This window comes from Typopeltis vanoorti, chromosome 8, assembly GCF_054136105.1.
Source record: "Typopeltis vanoorti isolate ZY-2024b chromosome 8, IOZ_Tvanoo_1.0, whole genome shotgun sequence".
Lineage (NCBI taxonomy): Eukaryota > Metazoa > Arthropoda > Arachnida > Uropygi > Thelyphonidae > Typopeltis > Typopeltis vanoorti.
In genome coordinates this window covers 34,188,585-34,200,700 of record NC_143556.1, presented here as the reverse complement: position 1 = coordinate 34,200,700, position 12,116 = coordinate 34,188,585, and positions in this window count along the sequence as shown.

The window sequence follows — 12,116 nt, the reverse complement described above, 5'->3', positions numbered from 1 at the left end:
AGTGCATTATATGATTCTGATGGAAATGTAAGGATGTTATATCTACCCTGAAATGAACAAAAAGACTCAAAATACCAAAGTGGCCAAAGGGTGCTTAGAAAGATAGTATGCAAATATTAGCAGTTCAAGTGGTAACGATTAATCTAGCTATCAAAGAATCTACAGGACACTGATTAGTACTACGATATTATATCGAGTGTGCATAGTCAGTGTTTTCAAGAAAGACATCTTCACACAAGTCAAAAATTAAACATGACTGTCAACAGCGCAGATCTGGTGTCAAGAACTTCATTGCTGGTTCGTAGAACTTTGAAAATTGGTGAGATAATAGTGACAAATCACGCTAGATCCCTTTTGGCGGGACGAGTGAGTGGCAGATGTCGCGATGACAGGAAAACCCTATTTAAGTGCATCACACCATCTGTGGAATTTAGTAGCGAAGCTGTTATGGTATGGAGCTGTTCCTCTTAGTATGTAATGCCTGGAAAGATGAACGTTCTCCTGAATCTATTTAAAATAGTTTCAGGAGAACATACTAGTGCCTCTGTAGCTCAGTCAGTACAGACGAAGCCCATTGTTTGGAAAGTCCCGGGTTCGATTCGTGTCAGTAACGTGAGGAATCTTGATTTGGTCTCTTTCGACTAAAGGTGAGTTAGCCGGTCTCATACGAAGGTAAGAGGGTTTTTTCCTCCCGGAAACTCGGGTTTTTCGTCCATCAGAAAATGGCAAACCGTCCCCGTGAACACACGCTATTACAGTCAAAAATACATCCCCCCCCCCAGCGGCAGGCCTGTTGGGGGGGGGTACTAACAAAAGTAGCATCGTGTAACACGCAGACCCTGCATTGGAAGCGGTATAAACGCGCAGAGGAAGAAGAAGTTTTAAGACAACGTACTCTGTCATACTTCAGATTCAGTTGTCAAGAATTCCGAGGAACTGATGTAGAAACACCTGAATAGCCTGCACAGGTCCCGATCTTAATCTTAATTCATTAAAATATCTTTGGGTTGAATTGTAATGTGGAATGGAATTGAAGGAAGTACAGTTTAAAATAACTTGTCTATCATCCCAAACGGACAGAAAGAGTATGTCTTCAAGTGTAGAAAGTGCTTACAACTGGCTGGTGTAAGTGTGCATGTGTACGCGCGTTTTAGGTTTATCTGAAATATAGCGCTGTTCTAATACTTATTTAAATGCAGTGTATATAATTAGAAACGATGATACTGAAACAGAACCCTAAATGCGAAATTTTTACACAGCAGGTCTCTAAAAATAAGGAATTCTCGTAAATGCACACGTTGCTTAACGGGAGTAGCGCAAACCCTATTAATCAGCCTTTTTTTTACACAATCGTTTAATGCAGTAATTTTAATGTTTCGAAATATATTTTACAATGTCATTTATTTATTTGTTCATTTTTGTTCGTTTACCTTCCTAAATGTTAGATGCTTAGCATATTTTAATTCATTTGTGAGTGTTCTTAATTGTGGGAAAATGTTTCCACAGATTGAATCAAATTTATCTGAAACATCGTTTTCAATTTGATTCATTTCTACGAACTGGTTTTATATTCTAAAGCCCCGAGCCTGTTCCCCTTTATTCACTCTGCCCAAGTTCTCCGGAATAACTTTCCTGTAGTGTTCCCTAACAATTAAAACCTCCAGCGTTTCAAGAAAAATATCAATAGGTTTCCTCTATCCCAGTCTACACGGGAGAAGTTCTTGGAAATGTTATAATTGGGATCGGGAAAAAAGTCTGTTTTTTTGGTAAAAAAAAGAAATTCATACAACCGTAAAATTTGGGAAACAGTAGTGTAACTTTTTTTCATTTACACGTGTACTCTATTTTATGTTTTATAATTTTAATTTAAATATTTATACAAAATATTTCACTAGCTAGTGTTATTTTTATAGCATGTGTTTGAATGAGTAATATCTTTCTTATTATACTGGGATATTTACTAAAACATAAAGATTTATTAATAACTAAATAATAAATTACGATCATTACGTCGATTAACAAATGAGCTTCAGCTAATCAGAAAATCCAAGACATTGAAAGTGGGGAAAAGAATGAAAGCTACCAGGAAAAAAATCTCTTACATAACGTAAAGTGTGAAACCAATGTGCAAAACTCACTTCTTTCAAAACATGCTATCATGTGGATAAAGAGCATTCATCATAATACTGTACTGTAAGCAGCTGGAAAATTTTTTTCACCAAAACAGGAAAAGGAGCTTTCTAGTGCCGAATTTGATTACGATTGTTTTTACCAATTACGTTAATTATGCAGTGTGATGCGGAATTACCACGATGCAGTATATTTAGCAATAATCATATATCAATAAACAAGCTATTGGAGTTTTCGATATGCATGCCGAATTTCTCCAACGTGACCTTCTACCTTTCCAAGGCTATTTAAAGATATGTCTTAGGTAACGTGGCGGACATTGGCAATCATGCTAATCTCTAAAAGCTAAAGGTTATTTGTGATTAGCAATGGAACTTCGATCTGTCAAACTCAGATTAAGATCGAGACTGCAGATTCTTGCTCAGCCTAGAAACCGTGTTTTCCCGAAACAATACTTCAAAATGTATATTAAGTACGTTTCTTGTTTCATTACAATTTCAGTATAAACTAAAAATAAAGGATTGAATGCGACCATCTATTAGCACTCAGTTGCTGTTCATTCTCTTCTATTGAATAAAGGGAATCAAGATCTTAATTCTCCGTATTCTTCTGCGCAGAAAGGAACTGACGTTAATGCATACGTTGTGCAATAATGTGAAGGAGACAATGAAGTGATGAGGTAGAGTATATGGGGCTGTTACTAAACACACACACACACACACACACACACACACACACACACACACACACACACACACACACACACACGAGTAAGTTAAAGATGTCTGTTTTTCTTCCGGACAGAGTTTTGCCGAGACGCCTTAGTCGGCTGATGACCCTCCGCAACGACGCCGCTGCACGAGAAACTGCCTGGTGCAGGAAGCTGTTGCCTAGCCGTCAGCTTGCCGTAACGACAAAGCGATGACCGTAGCCTGGGGCAGATTGACTAACGGAAGGTCTTCAGTCACTCTGCTGATGTAATGGTCTGATCTCAGCAACATTATATTACCCTGTACTCCTCGCTAAGTTTGCCGTCAAATACAAAACACCCCCTATGCGTATCTGCGTGCTTACATGAACGTCCTTTAGACTAAAGGCCCAGTCTGCAACTCGAACGTGGTGTATATATTGCCTCATTTTGCAGCCTGCAAGATAGTTGCTGTAGATAAGCTGACGGACGGCTGGTGATCTTTGAGAATGGATTTCGGAGGAACTTTCATTCCGCTAGTTCGTGGAAAAAAAAGAAAGTGTCGATTATTATTATATTCATAATCTTATTTTGTAAAACTAAACTGTGCTAACACAACAGGGAAAGACACCTTTTTTCATTTTTCACTATTGTAATTAAATATATAGAAATCACATCGAACTTAAATTTACATAAAGGCAAGTGTCCTACTAAAATCATCTTGTTTATTATTTTTTGAACAAACGTTTGAAATAAAAAAATGATTTAATCTTAAATTTGAAACTAAAGTTTTAGTGTATTTAATTTCTTTTTTCAGTTATTAACAAGTCATCGGATAATTAGTGCATTTCAAATTTCATTTTTTATGTGATTCCGGAAACCAGGGCAAGGTTTTAAACGTGTAGTAATCCAAATTTTATAATCTAAATTCAAGTGATACGTCCTCGAGTTTTGCAATGATCACAACGGTTGTCTTCTCGTATTCTTATTCAGCTGCGCAAAACTCAGTAAAATAATAATTCCCTTCCCATTGCATTTCTCAAGAACAACTTTCCAAGCAATTATACTGAATGCCACACATACATAGATGTCATTTATTTATTGCATGAAGATACACAGTCATTCGGCACCATCTTATGAAATCAGTATATCACTATTGGTTGTAATGCATTTTTGGAGCGGGACAAAAATCCAGAGTTTCCTGGAGGATTCCAACTCCATATGAGACTGGCTAATTTACCTTCTGCTATAAAGGTTCTTTGCTTCCTAAATGGGATTTGAACTCAGGTCTTTCCAAACAAATGGATTCGTTTATACCGGAAGCTCACACTTGAGTGTTTACTGTTGCCATTGAATATAACTTGTGGGATAATTATAATTTCTGTGTTTAGAAAAAGGAAGAAAACACACACACACACACACACACACACACACACACACACACACACACACACACACACACACACACACACACACACACACACACACACACACACACACACACACACACACACACACACACACACACGAGTTTCTGGTAGGGAATCCCTACAGCTCTATTCATAGTGAGGCTGGTTAACCCACCTTCAATTGAAAAGTCCTTGTTGTATCCTAGATGGGATTTTAATCCATCCCATCTAATATTGAATATAACTTGTGGGATAATTATAATTTCTGTGTTTAGAAGAAGGAAGAAAACACACACGCACACACACACATTTCTGTGTTTAGAAGAAGGAAGAAAACACACACACACACACACACACACACACACACACACACACACACACACACACACACACACACACACACACACACACACAGGTTTATCAACAAAACGTCAAACGTACCACTTTTTGTTTGCGACTAGGATGCGGAGATGTAATTAAAAAAATCCTACAATTAGATTACTAAATAATCTGAGTCACTTCATATTGTACCAATGAATAATATGTCTAATGTCTTTCTTTCAGTAAAATTTTCACTTTTGTTATAGGCAGAAAAATATCAGTCAAGTGCTGTTAGAAAATTAATTTCTTGCTACTTCCGTCCTCATATTGGTAACTTAACTTTATGACGAACACCATGTTAATAGTTTGTTGAACATTTGGTGCAAATTGTGGTCTAAACATAACGATATCGCATTGTTTTGTAAAGGAATAAGGCTGAAGTACTCCGCTGGCCATTGAACGGAAAAGAAAGCTGCCTTTTTGTATTTGTAAAATGTATCCCTCCTACCCCCTCAATTGCTGTTTTTAGATATGAAATTGTGTTAGCTGCTTGTTGTTTCTTCTTCATCATCTTCATCTTCATTTATCTCTAAACGAGATTCACATCATGTTAAGGATGTATGGAAAGTTTTCTATATTTTCTCAGACAAGTCTGTTTTAGTCGGTTTTGATTTTATACACTACAGCAATATTATTTAATGTACCCGTTCACATATTAGTACTTGTAGTACTCAGAAGAGGTGTAGCATTCGCTGACTGAACATTCTGTAGTCAAAAATGAACAGCTATAGGCCTGCAAAGAAACCAGGATTATATGAGAGAAATATAGTATTCTCTGATTTATTAAGACTGTTCATGACTGATAGTTGATTGACGTGGTATTTCGTGGATCGGACGTAGACATCGATACAGATTAAAAAGTTCTGTTAGGAACATATTCTCTTAAGTCGTTCATTATTTCTGCTTTTTTCGAGTAGTATTAACCACCCAAACGACACAGATATAATAGATAAAAATATAACCTTCACACCCGTATTATTTCAATAGTATCTAATGTTATATTTGCTTCAATGGACACATCAAGGCAATTATTGACGCGTATACACGCCTAAGCCGTTACGGTGTATGCATACTTTTATGCATAGTCATGCATAAAAGTAATGAGCAGCATGTTTTAATATGAGGATCCTAATTCGCAATAGTCAAATACATAAACTAAGCGTTGTCTGAATTGTAAGTTGAAGCTAAAGAATTGCTTGATATCCTCACCATTTAGTAACTACATGAAAGCTTACAGTGCCCATTGTAAGCCAACATCACTGTCGACGGAACAAAGATTATGCATGCTGTACTTCTTAGCTATATTTTCAGACTCACTGTTTTAGTTTTCAAAGAGGAACTCTTCTGTCTTTGTTTGAGGTAAACTAATACAGCCTCACTTGAAAAATTCTTATAAACTTCCTGTGTTTGAATATCACCTTCTTGGTGGGACTCGAACACAAATTGGATGGGATGGAATTAATGTAGAGAAAACTAAACCATCTATTCTGCGGCTTTTTTGTGAGAGTTAAAAACTCTAGTTTCTGGGAGGAGAAGAAAAATGCTGTGAGTTTAGTATGAGGTGAGACAAAGTTCCTTGTCTTCTAGATATCTGAATCGAGCTTTCTAAACAAAGAGATATGTCTCATCATCTTCCCTGACTTCACTATGGAGACCCTTCGAATACAAATGCCTCCTACTGATAGGTGTATTAGTTACCAGCAGTAATTCAGAAAAAGTTATGATTTTAGATCCGTTATTTTAACATTACATTTTATATAATTCTTAAACCACAGACCTCAATATTAGTGAGTCGACTATGATTCGCGTGTTCCTGAGAGCGTAACATTTGTTTGGCGATATAATGCAACTGACAGCAGAAGCACGAACTACACTAACCAGTCAGCGGGTACATGAGCAGAACCTATTGCTATCATGTAAAAACGCACGCATAATGCTACATCTCTCTCAAGTAAGCAAAATAATTTTCTTATATATAGAATGTATGTTTGTAAAATTCTCTCTATTCCCCCCCCCTTGAAATTAGAAATAATGCTTTTTCTATTCCTTTAGCAAACCTCATTGAAATAATTATTTCAATTTTATTTATTTCTTTATTTTATCTTATCTTTTCTTTTCTTTTATTGATACACAGACAGATGCCATATCAGTGATCATTATAAATTTCCGAAATCAGTAATCGGATTTCGTTTAAATCCAAAAAAAAAAAATACATGAACTCTAATAGATAATTTATAAATACAGAATAAAAAGTTGTACTTCTTCTCCATAGTGGTTCAAACGAAGAAACATTTTCCCATTGATAAAACGCGTTATTAGATGTATAAGCAAAACACATGAATATCTTAGTTACTAAACCGTTAGCCCTATCTCTGAAAAAAAAGCGCATTTCTCCACTTTCATCTGTTTCTTGTCACTTCACTCAAGAGGGAGAAAATAGCCTGATTAGAAGACACATTAGAAGGAACGTTGTTATTCTCGGCTAGCTGTACACCAATAACAGCTAGCTTAATGTCAAGACCCTCCTTTGGTTGTCGTATTTTCTGTTGACGCTGTACGTAAACGGGAAACTTGATTCCCAGGATTTTCGCGGTAAGTGTGGCATGATCATATCTCCTAATTCAGCAATTACACCGTCAGAGGTCATGCCACCACTTTTTCATATCTTCACACGTCAGTTGTTTCCTTTCTCTTTCCTTTTTTTTTTCTCTCTCTCTCTTTTCGCTGATTTCCACTAAGGGACGTTATTTTCACTATGGTCTCAAACCCGAAATGCAGAAGAGTCTAACAGACCCCAGGCGACAAATCCATGATACGACGTTTTCCTCTTGTTTGCGATAACCTCTTCGGCTTTGGGGTTATCTTCATCTTTGCTGTCAAATGCCACACAGTTGTCCCCTGGTTATGGATTACCCGGTCTCAAAAACAGCTAGCTAATGACATTATCCCGACTTCAAACAGAGACAGAGGTCAGCTTAGAGAACACAAGTAAAAGAAATTGCTCGTAGAGTGACTATGGGAATCTCACAATAAAATTAATTTAAAAACCATGAAAATTATATTCGGAAAATGAGCAATTTCGTTTATGTGGGTTACTGTTATAGATACTGATTAAAATTAAATTTATATGCTATAATTAAGGAAGTTAGTAAGCAGTTATATGGGAAACATTAAAGCCAATAGGATTAAAAATTGTATTTATAATAGGTAAGAAATATATATACCTTATAAGATTCATGGGATGAATAGCAATAGTACCTTTCAATAAATCTGACGAGTGTGCTAAATCCCAAAAACAAAGCAATGAGATTGTCCCAATAAATACTGCTATATGAAAAATTACCTTTAATCAGGGCTCTCATCCTTGATGTAGTCTCTTTCTGCATCCATTCCTAAAAAAATCCTACCTGTTGAGGTGCTTTTCTATCATTTTTTTAAAGAATGAGTGAAATTGTTTCTTGTTTTTTTTTGAAATTGTTATTTTGCCCAAACTCTTCGGCGAAATTTTTTTAAAACAAACCCATGTCCAAGTTTCTTCATATCTACGTGTTCAGTCAAAATTAACCTTTCTGTCTGTCTGTCTCTCTGTTGATGTGTGGTTTTTATGCTTAAAGTTTCATCTCAGATGATGCTTGGATGTTCAGCTTGCTTCTTCTGCATTTAGAAGGGCGCTTTACATTTTTTTAAATAAAAAAACGAGATCTGAACGTTTCATTACTTCTATAAATACTGTTCAGAATTCGACCAGTTTCAGAACCTTTCTCTACGTTTCATTAAATAGATACTGATTATCCTTTCCAAATATCTGTCATACATTTCTACGAAGAAGCGTCAACCATGTTTTAGTAAATAATATCTTTTTGATATATATTAATACTATCAAAACTGCTTTACTTCTGAATGATAGGAACATATCCCGTTCGTCGTTATCGATAATTTATTAACAGAGTCCCCATTTTGTACAATAGTTCATTTTTATGTTTGCATAAAACAAAACTTCTAGTTGCATGAGATCTCGTGAAACTGAAAATTGCATTTTAATATCGATACGCATTAAGTTGATTGATTCAAAATTAAATTTTCTCAATCAAATATATATTTAATAGACTGTTATGCTAAATAAATATATATATATATATATATATGGGCAGATTCTTTTCAAAAACAGATCCACATGCAGTTGGATCTGTTTTTGAAAGAGATCTGGAGATCTCTTTTCAAAAACATGGAGATCTACTTATTCGTTTTGCATTTCTAAACTACATTTTCAAGATGCATATAGAGGAACCATTATTATTCTTACCTCTGCGTGTTTAATAGTCGTGAAAGCAAATTAATGATTCATTTGATAAAATTCGGCATCGTTATGAAGCTTTTTAATTAATAAGCATTAAATGTGCGGTAAATCGAAGAATTTAGATTAATATTTGGATGTTCATTCAAACACAACACTATTGTTATGCTAGTAAGATAAATTACTGTCGACATAACATTCTCCCAAATTAGCCAGCATGAAAAACAGCGACTTCTCTCTCTCTTGTTAGATACGAGATGTTAATAACATTAAATCAGGATTAAATGGTTACTCCGGAAGAAAATTAGTAACCTTTTTATCCATTTCTAGCAGAAGCTGGAACCTTAGAAACAATAATTTGAATATCAATGGAACTCCGAGTGTTGTAGTACGAAAAGATATTTTTGTTTTAAAGAAGGAAGTTAATTGTTGGGACTCAAGATTTCATTGAAAGAAAAGGAACGGTAGCAATTATATATTCTTTTCACCCTTGTAGTAGCGAAGGGCGTTTCCATTGTTTTATCACTTTCTTAGTTTCATCAAGGTAATACCGTAAGGAAACTACCCTCTCCAATGGGTGTTTATAAGTAGCTGTGGAAAAGAGAGGAGCTGGTAACTAATGCATAATCATACGACATCGCATACGTTCGTTGCTTTAACTTACTTGACTAGGCATCGTTTATTGTTTAGTGTTCTTTATGATGCAACATAAAGGTCTCTCAACAAAAAAGGATTTTAGGCATAAAGAAGACATATTAGTCCTAAATTTTTCAACGCGCTTCATACGCAACCACACACACACATACGAGTACATGAGATATTTGTAGGGAGTGACATGTATTCGATACCGTTAAATCCAGTGATCGTCTTCATAATCCACTTTACTTGTGTGCGCATTGTTACAATATTTTGTTATCTTCTTGAAGGCTATTAACGAAATACGAAACCAGCGTTGTCAGATCACTGTTTTCACTTTCTGTATTTTCAAAAGAAACTAATTTAGAAAGGAATTGGTTTATAAACTGTATATTTTTAAAAAGGTTATAAACATTAGAAACAGAAGCTGGAACCTTAGATTTAAAAAAAAAAATTAAACCAACCCAGTTAGTTTCAAGAGAAAAATAATTGCTCGCATTAGTGAGAGATTACTTCTTTCTCGAACAAGTGTAACACTATTTTGTAACTTGACCCGACTGATGTAATTATAACGGAAAAGTACAAAGAAAAAAATAACCTTCCTGATAAAAATGTTTAGTTGGATTTTAAATCTAGTGTGAAATATAAGAGATTTGTTTTTAATTTTGCTTACCTGGCGCAGTCAAATTTATCGCGTTTCACAAAGATTTTCAAGACAAATATCACTCCGCTGATTAGCATTTTAAATAACACTGATCTAAAAAGAGAAATGCTAGATTATATAAGTAATCCAAAAAAGTTACGCTATTTTCTAGAGATAGGCATTACTTTGAAATCTAAATTGGATGAGTCCAAAATCAGTATTATTCTGAAGCACTTTTCAATTGAACAGCTGACGAATATTTTGTGTGATGTTCTTCAGATAACTTTTTTGTTCGTATGTTACTTTATTCATGATACTTTGATTAACTGGAATTTTTCCTGTCAGATTGACTGAGTGTATAATGTCTTCATCCATCACACTACAAATTGTGGATTTGAATCCCACTGTGGTGTATGACTTCAATGTCTCTAGATTGTAGACGAGTTTCGTCGTCCTTGTAAACTATCCCATTGCTTACTGAATGTCTGAAGTGGCTTGAAATAGTTTCATGTTTGATTCCTAGTCCAGGATTCTCACGGTATTAAAATGTACTACAGGTTTCTAACCTTTCATAGATGGAACTGATATTGAAAAATAACGTAACTTATAAATTAATGCCATTATATAACAAACATGGTGGTACACTTTCCTAAGAATAGAAGACGTAAAGGATGTTTAAGCTTTCCAACGAATTTGAAAAGTTTAAGACTTCTAATCTACTTCTTTTTAAAAAAAATCTTCCACCGGACTTTGGAAAGCTTAAATACTTTAGTGTAGCATGCAACGACAAAGCAGTAATTGTTCATCATACATGATTTTGGTGATATCACATGCGACTAGCAAATATTTTTCAAAGATGACAACACATTTCTGTTGTCATCTTTGAAATTTCGCAGGTAATTATATTAAAGGAAGAAAGCTGTCTGCAGCAAAATAATTTAAATGAAAATATTGTAATTATTTTTCTGTACATAGACAAATGCATGAAAAAAAAACGCTCTCTATGAAGAGAATATTTGTGTTCTAAAACAGTAATGGTAAAAGTGAACAACTGGTGGTGGTGCAAGCATGGCGTTGCCATTAATTTTATACCAGTTGACTGAACGTCATAGTTAAACAGAGGCCAGCCAAGAAGAAGAAAGAAAGTCGGGGAAGACATGGAATCAGAATAAAGTGATACATTTTTCTAATAAAATGCACACAGATGTGCTCAGGAGGCAATTATGCCAAACTGAAAGTCATGGTTCAGAAATCGCCGGTGGTGATTAGAAATTCAGATTAGATGAAGAGCGATTAAAATTTCAACAAAAAATGAACAAATAAGCGAGCGATTGTATTAATTTTACAAAATAAAAGTAAATAATAGTTTCAGTATTTTTCTTTTAGTTTATTTTATTTTATATTATATTTATTTTACGTTAATTATTTTTGTGCTACCTTCTTACCATCGCACTTTACCTTAACTTTGTATTAAGTATTTCTTCTTGTTTTCAGTTATTTGTGTATTCTTTTTCTATTAACTTAAATTAATAGTATACGTCCTATGAAGATTGCAAGACCGTGTGCGTCCATGGCTCACACCTGTATGAGCCATGGAAGCACACGGTCTTGCAATCTTCATAGGACTTATATTGAAAAGCTCAGTAACTTTCCACTTGGCACTATCATACCAATTATATATTTGGTTTAATCCTTTATCCAAGTGTAAGCAAACAAAGTTTGCTTTTGAAGTATTTTCAGGACTTGGGCAACTCGTGGTAAAGGTGGTATAAGTTCTCATCACTTGCCTTGGTATCTTCCATAATGCAAAGCACATCTCCTTGCGGATATGTATGATGCATAGCATTATACATGTATAATGCTATGCATTATATATTACATGTATTACATTATATTATACATTATATTATACATGGCTACCGAGTTCAGAAATGC